General features: G+C 38.3%; 1 long non-coding RNA gene across 1 annotated transcript; it reads left to right on the forward strand.

Moving 5' to 3' along the window:
* The first annotated feature begins 2419 nt into the window (after positions 1–2419).
* Positions 2420–13760, forward strand: LOC106538113 (uncharacterized). Its single transcript, XR_001312704.2, has 3 exons — positions 2420–2563; positions 6951–7074; positions 13564–13760. It is a non-coding gene; the product is annotated as an uncharacterized LOC106538113 (long non-coding RNA).
* The last annotated feature ends 2106 nt before the right edge of the window (positions 13761–15866 follow it).

Genomic DNA, 15866 nt, shown 5'->3' on the forward strand with positions numbered 1-15866 from the left:
TACTTCATTCATCATTTTGGTGTACTTTGCTTTCTTAATTAATTAATTTATTCAATTTTGATACCACCCAGCTTTGACTGCTAAACCATGCCTTAGAAGTATTGCATCAAAAAATAAAATGATATAAAAATAATATAATTATTGAATAATTAAAATTATCAGGCTAAAAATAAAAGCAAAATCTTTATCCTTGTTAGGGTAATTCTGCCTAAAATGTGACTTTTAGCTTTAATTACATTATTGAATTTTCTGTTATTTTTGTCCCTCAATAGCTTCAACTATTTCAAAGATTCGGGAATTGCAGAGAATGATATGCAGCTTAGATGGAATTTTACTAAACTCTCTGCCTTAATTATATTTCTGCTACTATATACCCCAAGTTAAAAGATTACAAATTATCCCTCCCTTATTTCTCTCCAATAGGAAGAATTTTGTGGGATAAATCCACCAATGCCTCCAAAAATTATAATAGTTCTGAGAAATGCTGATGAATTGATAACTTCAAATTAAAGATTTACCTTGTGGGACATTAAATGACTATGCCCAGCATGACGGTGACTACATGAGGTTTAGGATTAATTATTGTTATAAAGTTGGATGATGCTGTCTAACTGATGAAATATTTCAGAAACTAAAGGAACTGGATGAAAAAAAATAACCCTTTCCTTGCTGACTTGTGTCAAGATAGAATTGGAATGACCTTTAAACTACTGAGGGAAAAAAAATACACCATCTTTGCATTTCCTGCATTTTTTTCCCTTAAAAATATTTTCCTTGAACAGGTTTACAGTTTGAATGCCTTTTTTTAAAATAGTAAACAAAAGCTTTAAGACATTCAGCACTTAAACTTTCAAATGTTTAAAATCTCAGTTGGGTATCCTAATTGTTCTGGTGATAACTAAGAAACCAACAAATGAGTCGAACAAGTAGGCCTAGGCCTTCTATAATTATGTCAGGTCCATAGTTTCCATGATGACAATCAACTCCTAAGCTTTTCCAGATTCAAGATAAACCAAGTGAAGGTTAAAGTCACAAAGAACACAGGTGGGCTTCAAATTTTTTTAGCAAGGGGTTCGCTGCCCGGTTGCTGGGTGAACATGGCTATGATGGGTGTGGCCTAGTTGGCCTTCTGCACCATGGTGGGGGGTGCTTTTGCCCTCCCTGGACTGTGGAGGCTCTCCTTGAGCCTCCAGAAGGATGAAAACTGCCTTCCCAGGCTCTAGAGGCCCTCTGGAGCCCATTTCTGTGCCCATTTCTTGCCTTCCTGAACTTCCAGTAGGCTCATTTTTCACTCTCTCCATGCCTCCATGCGCGCCCTGCACTTATCTGCAAAATGGACCATATGAGGACTCTTGGGAACCCGCCCAAGAGGGAGAGAGGGAGAGAGGCCCAGCCAGGAGTTGGGGGTTGTCTGAACTGCATAGAATCTTAGCTAGAGCTTCTCCCGAACCCCTGTGAACCCCCAGCAGCCTGCCCCTTCGACAGAACCAAATCTCTTGAATATTTCAAGGTCAACCTGGTAATGAAATCAAGTAGTTCGGACAGAAATGTTGCTGCACAAGGAGCAAAGCTGATCTGTGCCCATCAAGACTGCTTGCTTCTGAAACCTTAAATAAATAAGGGACATTCCTCACTTGCATCTATGTTCACCTTATAAACATTCCCTGACACCACTGTTTCACTGCTCTTGACACTGCTTTCATCTTACCCTGAACCCATGCATAAGACAGTTTTAAGTGGTTCTTATTTAATTATTTATTTATTTATTTAGTTAGTTAGTTAGTTTAGTTAGTTAGTCACTCATCTACAAGATAACAGGAATAAGAATAAACATGAATAAGGACACAGGAAATGGGTACAAATAAATGAGGACATTAGGACAGGGATGTTAGGCATGCTGGTGCACTTATGCATGCCCCTACTGACCTCTTAGGAATGGGGTGAGGTCCACAGTAGACAGTTTAAGGTTAAAGGTATGGGGGTTTGAGGATGTAACAACAGTCAGGTGCATCCCAGGCATTGACCACTCTGTTGCTGAAGTCGTATGTGGCATATATTAACACATATCTACAAAAAAGATGGATATCTGCTATGATTGCTGTTTTAATATCTAGAATCTGATGTATAGAAGGATTACATCTTTCAATGCCAAATAACAGCAAGGGCAGAGGACATTCACACCTTGCATTTGAAGTTCTGCTGGAGAGGAAATGCTTAACTTACTGAACTTTGTTCCGAAACTCAGGAAGGCAGTTTTTAAACCACCTCTTTTCTCCTCCAATCCTGAATCCTTTCACGAAACAGCCCACCAGAAGGTAGATTTTTTTAAAAGAATGCCAATGTAATTGTGATGTTGTCATTCCCTCAGGTTGCCACAAATTAAGCCACCTTTGACCCTTGTGCTCCTTAAAGCTTCATAAATAGCTCCAGCAAAGAACTGCTCAGTCCCACTTGACCTGACTTAGAGACTCCTGCTTCTTGAACTGGTTGCTCTGAGCTTCAATCATGAAGGCTTTTCTCCTCCTTGTTGCCATCTTCATGCTTTCCCACCAAGCAGTCACAGGTAAGAACTGAAATGACCCAGATGGTCTTGAGGAGAAGTGTACTTGAGAGTAATTTCAAATGCTTTTCACAAGGAATGTTTACTTATTTTATTTTTGGTATTGACCACCAGTCAAAGAGTGTTAAGAGTATTTCAATCTACAAAAGGTAAGAGGAGTGTTCCCACACCATTTTTCCAACAAGAAATGTCTCAGGGGGATTATATCTACCTGCCTTCTATAATAATGCTATGCTGTCTTAGTAGTTTTGTAAAATAAATCCTTCTTCTTTTTCCCCATCTTATCTGAGAGGGATACTGTTGGAAATAAAATAAATAAGATAAAATAATATCTTGAGCCATGGTGGCACAGTGGTTAGAGTGCAGTACTGCAGGCTACTTCTGCTGAGTGCCAGCTGCTTGCAATTTGGCAGTTCAAATCTCATCAGGCTTAAGGTAGATTCAGCTTTCCATCCTTGTGACCCCATCTCACACCAACAACAGCCAAACCTATTACAACTGATCCCATCCCTTTGGGTTCACAACTTCTAGTGATCACAGAAAAGGAAGTGCAAGATCTATTTCCCAGACAAAAGCCAGTAAAAGCTCCAGACCCAGACAAGATAACTCCTTCTTGCTTAAAAGTCTTTGCTGACCCATTGGCCTCCATCTTCACCCAAATCTTCAATAAATCACTAGAGATGTGCTATGCTCCTTCTTGCTTCAAACATTTTAGTATCATCCCAGTGCTGAAGAAGCCTACCATCAAGGAATTGAATGACTACAGACCAGTTGCTTTAAAATCTGAAGTTATGAAAACCTTTGAAAGGCTAATGCTGTCCCACTTGAAAACCACCACAGATCCGCTGTTAGACTCCCTGCAATCTGCATACCAAGCAAATAGATTGACAGATGACACTGTTAATATGGCTCATCCTAGAATGATTTTCTGCATCCTAGAAAATGGTGAATCTCCAAAGACCTATGCAAGGGTCCTCTTTGTAGACTTCAGCTCAGCATTCAATACCATCATCCCAGATATTCTTCTAAATAAGCTAGCTGTACCTGTTCACACTTGTAAATGGATCATAAGCTTCCTAACAGACAGGAAGCAGCAGGTGAAGCTAGGCAAAATCATATCAGATACCTGTACAATTAGCACCGGAGCCCCCAAGAAAATATCTAGAGACCCCTCACACCCTGGACATAAATTGTTTCAACTTCTACCCTCAAAATGACTCTATAGGGTACTGTACACCAGAACAACTAGACACAAGGACAGTTTTTCCTGAATGCCATCACTCTGCTAAACAACTAATCCCCACAACACTGTCAAATTATCTACTAAGACTGTATTACTATTATTCTTCTCTTCCTTCCTAGTACCTATCTCTTTCCTAGTACCTATCTCTTTCCACTTATGACTATAACCATGTTACCTGTATTTTTAAAATTGATATTGTTTGTTTCCTAGTATAATTTGATTGCTTATTAGTAACCTATGACTATCACTAAGCGTTATATCTTATGTTGTATCTTATGATTCTTGATGAATTTATTCTATTTCATTCTTCTTTATGTACACCGAGAGCATATGCACCAAAGACAAGTTCCTTGTGTGTCCAATCACACTTGACCAATAACAAATTCTATTCTATTCTATTCTATACTATTCTATTCTATTCTTATTCTAGTTTATCTTCAGACTTTAATCCTGAGGCTGGTCTCTGAAAAAAGATTTGTTCTGCTTAATGACAAAATGGACATATTTTATTGGATGTGCCAAATCCAATAGAATAAAGCATTGATATATCCTGGAAAGTAGGAAAACTTGTAAAACATTGTTAAACATTATTATACCTATGGGAAGACTCATCTGCCAATATTTCAAGATGAATGTCTGAAGATACACTCACAAAATATTATTTATGTCATTTATTATATTTCCAACAGTATCCCTCTCAAATATGACTGGAGAAAAAGAAAAATGATATTTTTTTTAAAAAAAAGGGTAAACAGCTAAGAAAATTCATGGTATTATTATAGAAGAATGATCCCTCTAACAAATTTACATTTACATAAGTTGATCTACTATTAAAATGCTATGTTGCTTAACATATGCTTTTTTTCAGTAAATCTGAAATTTGCCTCTTGATTTCCCCAGTTTTCTCCCCCCATGAAAGGTTTATCTGCTTCTAATTCCCTCCCCCACCAGGTAATTCTGAAATTCTTCAAAATCAGCTAGTTGAAAACCTCTCTTAAATTCTTCAGCTTCTCTAAGGGCCTTCACTTTCTGATGGAATAGCTTCATAGAAGAGGTTAGTTCTAGCCTCAGAATTTAATGGGGAAACTAAAGCAGTTGCAGAAATGATGGAAACATGAAATATAGCTGGTAGCACACATTATAGGAATTAAGATATGTATTATATGAATTATATGGTAAATGGTAATTGTAAACAATACTGAGGATTTTTTTTGCAGCATATCACTGTTGTCCTAATTCTATCTTAGTTTATTAAGTTCTTTTAAATTCAATATTCAAAGAGTCACTTCTAGATGAAATGGTGATACATAAATCCAATCAAATAAATATATAGCCTACAGTAATGTTTCTTCTTGTTGTTGTCCTCTTGCTACGTTTTGTCCAAACCTATTGATTATAGCTCACCAGGTCGCCTGGTCCTCCATTATATCAGTTGAGTTTTCCCACGTTCATGTTCATTATGTCAATGACACTTTCTAAATGTGTCATCTGTCCCTTTCTCCTTTTGCCTTTAATCTTTCCAACATCAAGATCCTTTCAATTAATCCACTCTTCTCATTTGGTGACCAAAGTATTTGAGCTTCAGATTCAGTATCTGTCCTTCCAAAGAAAAATGAGGATTTCTTTAGATTTCTCCAAAACCACAATTTGAAAGCACCAATTGTTTGGTGCTCTACCTCCCTTATAATTCAACTCTAACAGCCATAGATTACTGCTGGAAAAGCTATAGCTTTGACTCTGCAAAACTTTGTTGACAAAGTGATGTCTATCTTGTTAATATGCTGCTTAGGTTTACCATAGCTTTCCTCCCAAGGAACAAGAGTCTTCTAATTTCATAGTTGCAGTTGCCATCTGAAGTGGTCTTGCAGTCTAAGAAAATTAAATCTTCCATTTCTTCCCCTTCTACTTGCTTGCCAGGAGATAATGGAAGTTGATGCTATGACCTTAGCTTTTAATGTTAGTTTCAAGCCAACTTTTGCACTCTCCACTTTCACCCTCATTACTCTCTTCACTTTCTGCCATTAGTGTAGGATCATCTGCTTATCTGAGATTGTTGATATGTCTCTTGGCAATCTTAATTCTGGTTTGTGAGTCATTCAGCTCAGCATTGTGCATGGTGTACTCTGCATATAAGTTAAATAAACAGGATCATAATATATAGTCTTTTAGTACTCCTTTCTCTATTTTGAACCAATTGATTGGTCCATGTCAAGTTCTAGCTGTTGCTTCTTGACCTGCATACAGGTTTCCCAGGAGATAGGTAAGGTCATGTGGCACTTCTGTCTCTTTAAGAACTTGCTACACTTTTGCAGTTCATACAATCAAAGGCTTTAGTATAATCAAGTAGATGGTTTCTCCATAATCCGGTGAATGCTTTAATTTGATCTCTAGTTCCTCTGCTTTTCAAAATCCAACTTATACATCTGGTAAGTGATTAGTTCACTTGTTGCTGAAGTTTAGCATATAAGATTTTAGCAGGAGCTTGCTAGCTTGTCAAATGAGCACTATTGCCTAGTAATTTGAATATTGTTTGACATTGCCCTTCTTTGGGATTGGAATGTAAACTGAACTTTTCTAATCCTGTGCCCATTGTTAAGTATTCCAAATTTGCTGGAGTGCAGCACTTTAACAGCATAATCTTTTAGGATTTTAAATAGCTGAGCCAATATACTGTCATCTCCACTAGTAGTTTCTATACAGCCATTCAACTTCCATAGGTGAGAATGGGCTCACATCACTTCCTAGTACAGTATCAACACCAGAATCATTATTATTATTGGTTTGTTGGACAGTCAGCCAGAACTTTAGACTAGATCTGGGACATTTATCTACCTATCAAGTCCTTCCCAATGAATGGGGGATAGGTAGATGTTGTTGTTTGATGTCATTACAGGTTTTGTCAAAAGATTTAAGCTGTTCCAAGTAAAGGTGCCTTCTACTATAACTATTAAATGATAGGGATTTTGTCAATGCCAACAGTGTTCAAGTAGTGTTCCTAATATTTTGGGCTTCTTCTTATTATTATTTCTAAAATGAATGTAAATTATGAAACATGTAACATTTATGAAAAGAATAAAATATGATTTGTAATAATAAATAAATACAGATTCCAAAATGCCAATAGTATTTCTCCCCTTTTTTATGCAGTAACTGGCCAAAGAGACCCTGCTAACATTGCTTGTTTCCAAAGTGGTGGCACCTGTAGAGCATCATGTCCATTTCCTAGTGTACAATCAGGAGACTGTGCTGGTGGTTTCGTTTGCTGTACATGGTAAGTCAACATTATATACCTGAATCTCTTATTCTGCTCTAAACAAATGCAGTAGTGCAAGATTTAAAACTACGGAAACATAAATCTAGGAAAGATAAAAAATCATGAAAAATTAAAGAAAAAGTGAAAAATTATTAAAATAAAAGAACGATAAAAAAGAGAAAGAAAAAGAGAAATATTTAAAGAAGTAATTTTTGATATTATTTGCAGCAGTATAAATGTGATAGTTTTAGTTGCCAATAAAGCATTTTTAATTTAAATACTACTAAAATCACTTTGGATTTTTCTTTTTCTTAAGATGCATATCTCTCTGATGTAATTGGGTTGAGGAAGTCTTTAAGAACCTGGTTGTTTCGCCAGACTCCTGAGTAGGGAGCTCTACAGCCCTTGGGGTTTGGTGTTTTGTACTTTATATCTCCACATATATGTAGTCTCTTTATGGTTGTTTTTTATTCTCAGTAATATAAACCACCCAGAATTGGTCTCTACCTGGGCAGCCTTCTAGCTTACCAGTACCTATATCTATACTTTACATCTACATATCAGATGCAGAAGATCAAGGCCACATGTTAGGTTCCAATTAATTGCTCATGTCGATGCACAGGAATTTACTAATCATCAGTGTTATTTTGGCGCTAAATAAAGATTAACAGAATTTAAGAGCAGTTGGTCTTAGACCACTTGTGGGATCATAAGGACTCCAGGTTGATTCCTATACAAAAAGGGAACAGCTGATGTCATAATAATATGATGCTCTTGTTATCGTTTTCTATTCTTTTACCCAAATCCATCATAGAACATTTTTTATCTATTTCATCAAGCATGTATCAGATAACATATATAAGTATAAACATGATTTTTAATACATAAAATGGATACGAATAAAAAGGAATATTAGGACAGGGATGGTTGGCACATCGGTGCAGTTATGGGGTGAGGTCAGTCTAAACCTTAGACAATCTAAGGTTAAAGTTATGGGGCTTAGAGGAAGAAACCACAGTGTCAGTTAGTGCATTCCAGGCATTGACCACTCTGTTGCTGAAGTTGTATTTTCTGCGATCAAATTTGGAGCTGTTTACTTTGAGTTTGTATTGATTGTTTGCCTGTGTATTATTGTGGCTGAAGCTAAAGAAGTTGTTGACAGGTAGGACATTGTAGCAGATAATTTTATGTACTATGCTTAGGGCAGACCCAAGGCGATGCAGTTCTAAGTTGTTTAAGCCCAAAATTTCAAGCCTGTTGGCTTTGAATACTTTTTCACATGGGATTTGTTTTATCGCATAGATCATGAAGTTCACAGGCACACTCAGTGATTCTTACTGCCCCACAGCACAGCCTCATAAAGTCACCCAATAAGTGCTGGTGGGCTTCATGGTCTACGTGAACCTGGGGACTGGTGGCAAGGAAGGCCTCAGTCGGTCCCTGGGCTCACATAGAACACGAAGCTCACTGGCACTCATGGTGGTTCTTGTCATCCCTTGGCATGTCCCATGAAGTCGCCTGCCAAGTGCTAGCAGGCTTCATGGTCTACAGAACCTTGGGGATGGCAGCAAGGAAAGCCTCAGCCAGGTCCCCAGGCTTAGACCCCAAGCCTGACGGTACTTGCGGTGGTTCTTCCTGCCCCCCACATGCCCTGGAAAGTTATCTGCTGAGTGCCGGCAGGCTTCACGGTCTATGCAAGCCCAGGGAGTGGTGGCAAGGAAGGCCTCAGCCAGTCTGGGCTCGCATAGACAGTGAAGCCTGCCGGCGCTCTTGGTAGCTTCTTGCTGCCCCCTACCGTCTGTGCCCTGCAAAGTCACAGCCTTAGGCTTACTTACCTTTAGGCAGCCTCAGGAGGCGGCAGCAGTAACACAGCAGGGCAGGCAGGTTGTGAAGTCAGCAAGGATTGAGTCAGAGAGATCAGGAAGTCAATAAGATGATGTGAGACCCAAGCCTATAAAGGTAGTGGCTACGTGGTGACCATGGTATATATAGGGATTCAGAGGTGGGGTGATCAGCAAGTCAGTATGTGACGGATAGGTAGGCAGGCAGGGCAAGCATGGTGTGGGTAGGCTAGGCAAGAGAATTAGTGACCGGAGGGGAGTGAGTGAGCTGGGGCAGGCCAGGGGACCATACCGCTATGGGGGCATCGACAGGCTGGCATCACTACCAGTACAGAAAAGTATGGCCAATTTCCACTACCCTTCAATCGAACTGGACCATACCAGTAGGAACCCATCTCCGCAGTGAATAGAATGTGCCAATCAAGATATGAAAGATCTGCATCTATGAGATCATAGTTGGCTATTTTAAAGTTATAATTGGGCAGCCTATCATTATTATGATTTTTGTAAGGATGAATAAGACGCATTGGCGTATAAGACGCACCAAGGTTTTGCAGAGGCAAATTTTTAAAAAAGTAGGGAGGTAGATAGAGAGATACAGAGGGAGAAAAAGAGAGAGAAATATAGTAGGTAGGTAAAGGGAGATAGATAGTAGTTAGGTAGGTGGATAAAGGGATATATATAGCTCTCAAGTTACAAGATCCTATATATATATATATATATATATATATATATATATATATATATATATATATATATATAGATATAGATATAGATATAGATATAGATATAGATATAGATATAGATATAGATATAGATATAGATATAGATATAGATATAGATATAGATATAGATATAGATATAGAGATAGAGATAGAGATAGAGATAGAGATAGAGATAGAGATAGAGATAGAGATAGAGATAGAGATAGAGATAGAGATAGAGATAGAGATAGAGATAGAGATAGAGATAGAGATAGAGATAGAGATAGAGATAGAGATATAGATATAGATATAGATATAGATAGATAGATAGATAGATAGATAGATAGATAGATAGATAGAGATAGAGATAGAGATAGAGATAGAGATAGAGATAGAGATAGAGATAGAGATAGAGATAGAGATATATAGATATATAGATATAGATATAGATATAGATATAGATATAGATATAGATATAGATATAGATATAGATATAGATATAGATATAGATATAGATATAGATATAGATATAGATATAGATATAGATATAGATATAGATATAGATATAGATATAGATATAGATAGATAGATAGATAGATATAGATATAGATATAGATATAGATATAGATATAGATATAGATATAGATATAGATATAGATATAGATATAGATATAGATATAGATATAGATATAGATAGATAGATAGATAGATAGATAGATAGATAGATAGATAGATAGATAGATAGATAGATAGATAGCAAAATAGAGAAATACGGTAGGTAGGAGAGAAAGAGAGTGTGTAGGTAGGTAGGTAGGTAGGTAGGTAGGTAGGTAGGTAGGTAGGTAGGTAGGTAGAGGGATAAAGAGAGAAATAGAAAGAGATAGAGAGAGACAGAAATACAGTAGATAGATAGGGAGAGAGAGAGAGTGAGTAGGTAGGTACATAGGTAGAGGGGAAGAGGGAGAGAGAGAGTAGATAGGTGGCAGTGATAGGTTTAAATGTTTTTAGAACCTCTATTGTAGGTGTGGCCTGCTTTGTGGGCATGGCTTGCCAACCATGTGTCTGGGTGGGAGTGGCTTGCCAACCATGTGACCTGGTGGGAGTGGCTTGCCAGCCATGTGACTGGGTGGGCATGGACAACTTGTAAAATGTGGTGAAACTCACTTAACATTGCACTTGCTTAGCAACCAAAATGTTGGCTCAGAAACTCTGGGATTTGAAGCATGCAAGTCTTAAAGCTCTCAAGTTACAAGATCCTTGCACCCCTAACCCTTTAGAAAAAAACAACCAGGGGTGTTCAAACTTGACAGCTTTTAGATTTGTGGACTTTAATGCCCAGAATTCCTCCTCCAGTCATGTTGGCTCAGGAACTCTGGCATTGAAGTGTGAAGAGCCGAGGTGGCGCAGTGGTTAAATGCAGCACTGCAGGCTACTTCAGCTGACTGCAGTTCAGCAGTTCGGCTATTCAAATCTCACCGGCTCAGGGATGACTCAGCCTTCCATCCTTCCGAGGTGGGTAAAATGAGGACCCCAGATTGTTGTTGGGGGCAATATGCTGACTCTGTAAACCGCTTAGAGAGGGCTGAAAGCCCTATGAAGCGGTATATAAGTCTAACTGCTATATAAGTCTAACTGCTATGCTAAGTCTTAAAGCTGTCAAGTTACAAGACCCTTGCACCCTTAACCCTTTAGACAGCTTTAAGACTTGTGGACTTCAACTCCCAGAATTCCTCCTCTCGCTCTTCATCTTGATGATGTGCGGACGAGTGGGGGGAAGGAGCTGAAAGCGGTTCTAAACAGCACTGTAGATTTTTGGAATTTCTTCTATAGAAGAGGTTAGAACTGGCAGGAATCCAGCCCTGGTAGGTGGGTAAGTAGGTAGATAAGGGGATAGAGAGAGAGAAATACAGTAGATAGATAAGGAGAAAGGGAGGGAGAGAGAGAGAGAGAGAGAAAGAAATATGATAAGTAGGGAGATAGAGAGAGAGTAGTTAGGTACATAGGTTGATGGGGGGGAGAGAGAGTAAGTAGGTCGGTAGGTAGCATGGGGGAGAGAGAGAAATACGATAGGTAGGGAGATAGAGAGAGTAGGTAGGTACATAGGTAGATAGAGGGGGAGAGAGAGGGTAAGTAGGGAGAGAGAGAGAGAGAGAGAGAGAGAGAGAGAGAGAAATACAGTAGATAGGTAGGGAGAGAGAGAGAATAGGTAGGTAGGTAGGTAGATAGAGGGATATATAGAGAGAGTGTGTAGGTAGGTAGGTAGATGTTTCCAGGTGTATTTATCCATGTGCTGGAGAAGGAAATCACTGACATTCTGCAGCACCTAAAACTTTGTTTCTGCTGGCAAAGCACTTGATCAATCTATTCTCATCAATCAGTTAAAGAGCTTTCCGAAAGGGAGAAATTAATTTTGTTTGCACTTTGCAAACCTCTCAAAAATGGCCCTTTTTTGTGAAAATGGGCCTTTTTTGTCAAAAAAACCCTGCATGCATAGCCTTATGGAGGCTTATAAAGTGCTGCTGGGGGCTGGAGGAGGGGCAGAACGGCCTGTTGTTTGCTCATTTCTGCCCTCCCCAGCCCCCAGGAGCTCTCTGAAAGCCCCCATAAGGGTATGCACAGCCACTTCGGTGAAGAGGGTGGGGCTTTGGGAGGCAAAAAAATGCTGTATTCAATGTATAAGATGCACCTCAGTTTTCAGCCTCTTTTTTGAGGAAAAAAGGTGCGTATTATAATCCAAAAATATGATATATTGAGACAAAAGTCAATCATGCTGTGGTCACTGTTGGAAAAGGATTCTTTCTTTGTAGTCCATAAATTGAGTTTAAACTGTTGCAGAAGATGAGATCAAGGCAGTTGTTGAGTCTAGTGTTGTTAGTTATTAGTTGATCTAGTCCCAGACTAATAACAACATTGCACAGGTTGCATGTATGGGTTCAGTTGTACATTTGTTTAGGGTCCAATTAATAAGAGGTAGATTGAGGTCAACAAGAAAGATAAGAGGGTGTGGGCAGGAGGCAGCCCACATTAGTAGTGAAGTTATCTTGTTCGCATGTATGATGTAAGATACTAAGAAGTTAAGTGTGGTATTTAAGGACAGCTCGCAGACAATGGTCTCAGGAAGAACGAGTTCATGTGTAACTTGAATATTTTTTAGATTTAGGGACTTTTTATAAAGATAGCAACTCCACTTCCTCTACGGATTTCACAATGAGACCAGGTAGCCTCTTATTGTGATAATGGAGTCAGGGAGGGATTCATTCAGCCATGTTTCACAGACAAATATGTCAAATATAGACGTATGTATCTCCAATAAAAAACTGTATTGGCCTATTGATTCTTTCTACATTCCTGTTGAGCATTATTTTTCTATCGTTTGAAATAACTTTGAAGTATTATGATGAGATTTGTCCATCTTGACAATTAAGTCTTTTTCTTATATCCCTTCTTTAGTTGTCCTGTGTGCTTTCCCACAGAGTTCTTTAAAATAATCGATCAATGAATGGCTTCACCCCTTCCATTCCTTTATCGTTCTATCGTGATTTTTTCCCCCCAATCAGCTGTATTATTTCCCATCATAACCGTAATTCTCTTATATATCAAAAAATGTTGTGAACAAATGCTGCTTCTGGGGATGGGGGCAACTGAACCCATAGAGTTGTCAAACTCGCAGTCTGTAAGCTGGATGTATCACATGTTGGCCATTCCCATGCCCAGTTTAGCAAAGGGGGATACATCATGTGATGCTGCCTGGTGACGCAAGTTTGACACCCCTGCCATAAGGTATATAACAAATGAAAAAATATACAATATGTTAATAACTCTAGAACAATATACTAATGTAGGCTTTTATAGAACATTGTCTATTAATACTAGCATTTTTAAAATTGATTTGCTGCTGATTTATGATTCTCACTCATTTCTAAATCTGCAATTCTTGTTTCTTTTTAAAAAAATGTTTATAGGCCACGCCAAGGTCGTGTATAAACTATCAGGAAAACTCTGAATAGTTTGAAGAGTTCCGAAGAAGAAATTGAAACAAGGTGGCTGGAAGAAGTGCAAGCAATTCTCCTGAGATACAAACATTTTGATTGAATATATAATCTGGAAAAGGATAACTGTTTAACCTATTAATCGGTATATTAAAGCTCTACAATAGCAATGGTTAATTTGTAATTATTATACTTCATTACTGTATCAAACTAGTATTAAATATTAATTATAAAAAGTTGACCAAACTGAGATTAATAACATGACAAATGTATAATTTCCTGGTGATTAGGTGGAAATTACCTAGAAATTACCTAGTATTATCTTGAGTACTGCAAGTGCTTCACACTTCTTTTGTTTAACTTTGCTTGGACACAATTTTACAAAATTTGGGATAATGAATATCTAAAAGTTCTGTAGGGGAAAATGATCACTCTTATATGAATGGCAGATGAATTTTCTAAGTGCACAAGTCTAGAAACTGAAAACACAAATTTTATTTAAATGATTATTGATATTCATTGGTTCATCAATTCAGATATTGTCACATGCAAGCTAACATTCATGAGAATACTGGAATTCCAAGTCATTCAGTGTAATATGCACATGTACAACTACAGATAACACAAAATACTTAAAAATCAAATGTAAATGATATTTGGATCAAACTTTTCAGAAATTACACTTTAAATAAAAACTGGATCCATTTGGGATGCCACGTGGGATACTTTGAAAGCACTGCTAAGGCAAAAGTATGGAAGTTTCCATAGGAATCCCTGGAGGAATCTGAGCCTGGTTGATTGCTATCCTGGCCCATTAAATGTTTACCCTATTCAAAATATTACAACACTTTGGTTCTCTATAAAGTTTATATAAAGTTTTTCTTGTTTAGACATAGCTTCTGATTCCAGGCCCAAATAGGCTTTCCAATATCTCTACCAAAGGTATTGGGTATGAAAATTACATAGATGATTTCCCCGAATTTTCTCCAGGGAAAAGAGATATTCACCAATTCAGCAAGCTTTTTAATCTATAGCTTTTTAACAAAAAAAAAAAAGCTTCTTCCAACATGTTAAAAACAAGAAAAAGTTTAAAAGGAAACAATTGGTCCATTGCTGGGAGAAAGTGGCAAAAACGTGACAGGCAACAGGGAGAAAGCAGAACTATTTAACTCACTTTTTGCATCTGTCTTTACACAAAGGGATAAAACAACCTATCAAAAACAGCACCACAAAAATCAGATTAGGAACACAAATTGAAATAGGGAAAAAAATGGTAAGTTTACCTGTCTACCCTAGATGAGTTCAAACCACCAGGACCGGATGGATTACACCCCAGGGTTGTGAAGGAACTGGCAGATAAGATCTCAGAAACACTGAACTATATCTTTCAGAGATCCTGGAGCATTTGGGAACTGCCAGAGGACTGGAAAAGAGCTGATGTGGTTCCCATTTTCAAAAAAAGAAAAAAAAATAGATCCAGAAAACTATAGACCTATCAGCCTGACATCAATACCAGGAAAGATTCTGGAAAAGATAATCAAGCAACAAATTAGCGAACACCTAGAAGTAAACAAAGTAATAGCCAAAAGCCAACATGGGTTTGTCAAAAACAGATCATGCCAGACTAATCTTATTGCATTCTTTGACAAAGTGACAAAATTAGTGGACCAGAGGAATGCCATCGATATAGTTTATTTGGACTTCAGTAAGGCATTTGATAAGGTATACCATAACCTACTACTAGATAAAGTAAAAGAATGTGGGTTAGACAGCATCACCACCAGATTTAGGTTTAGGTTTTAGGTTTTATTGGGATTTATAGGCCGCCCTTTTCCCTGAGGGGACTCAGGGCGGCTTATATTCGTAGGGAAAGGGGAAGTGCAATATAACACAAAAACAGTGTGTAACTAAAATAAACAGTAAAAAACACAACTTTCATTCAGCATTCAACACTCGGGCGGGGTGAATTAGCGGCTTATCCCCAGGCCTGGCGGGAAAGCCAGGTCTTGAGGGCTGTGCGGAAGGTCTGGACGGTGGTGAGGGTACGAATCTCAGTGGGGAGGTCGTTCCACAGGGTCGGAGCTGCTACAGAAAAGGCTCTCCTCCGCATAGTCGCCAGTCGGCATTGACTGGCGGATGGAATTCGGAGGAGGCCCAATCTATGTGATCTAATTGGTCAGAGGGAGGTAATCGGCAGGAGGCGGTCTCTCAGGTATCCAGATCCACTACCATGGAGGGCCTTAAAGATGGTGAATAATACCCTGAAGCGCACCCGG

Source organism: Thamnophis sirtalis, unplaced genomic scaffold (assembly GCF_051295495.1).
Source record: "Thamnophis sirtalis isolate CommonGarterSnake01/CBP01778 unplaced genomic scaffold, rThaSir2_p1.2 scaffold_6, whole genome shotgun sequence".
Classification (NCBI taxonomy): Eukaryota; Metazoa; Chordata; class Lepidosauria; order Squamata; family Natricidae; genus Thamnophis; species Thamnophis sirtalis.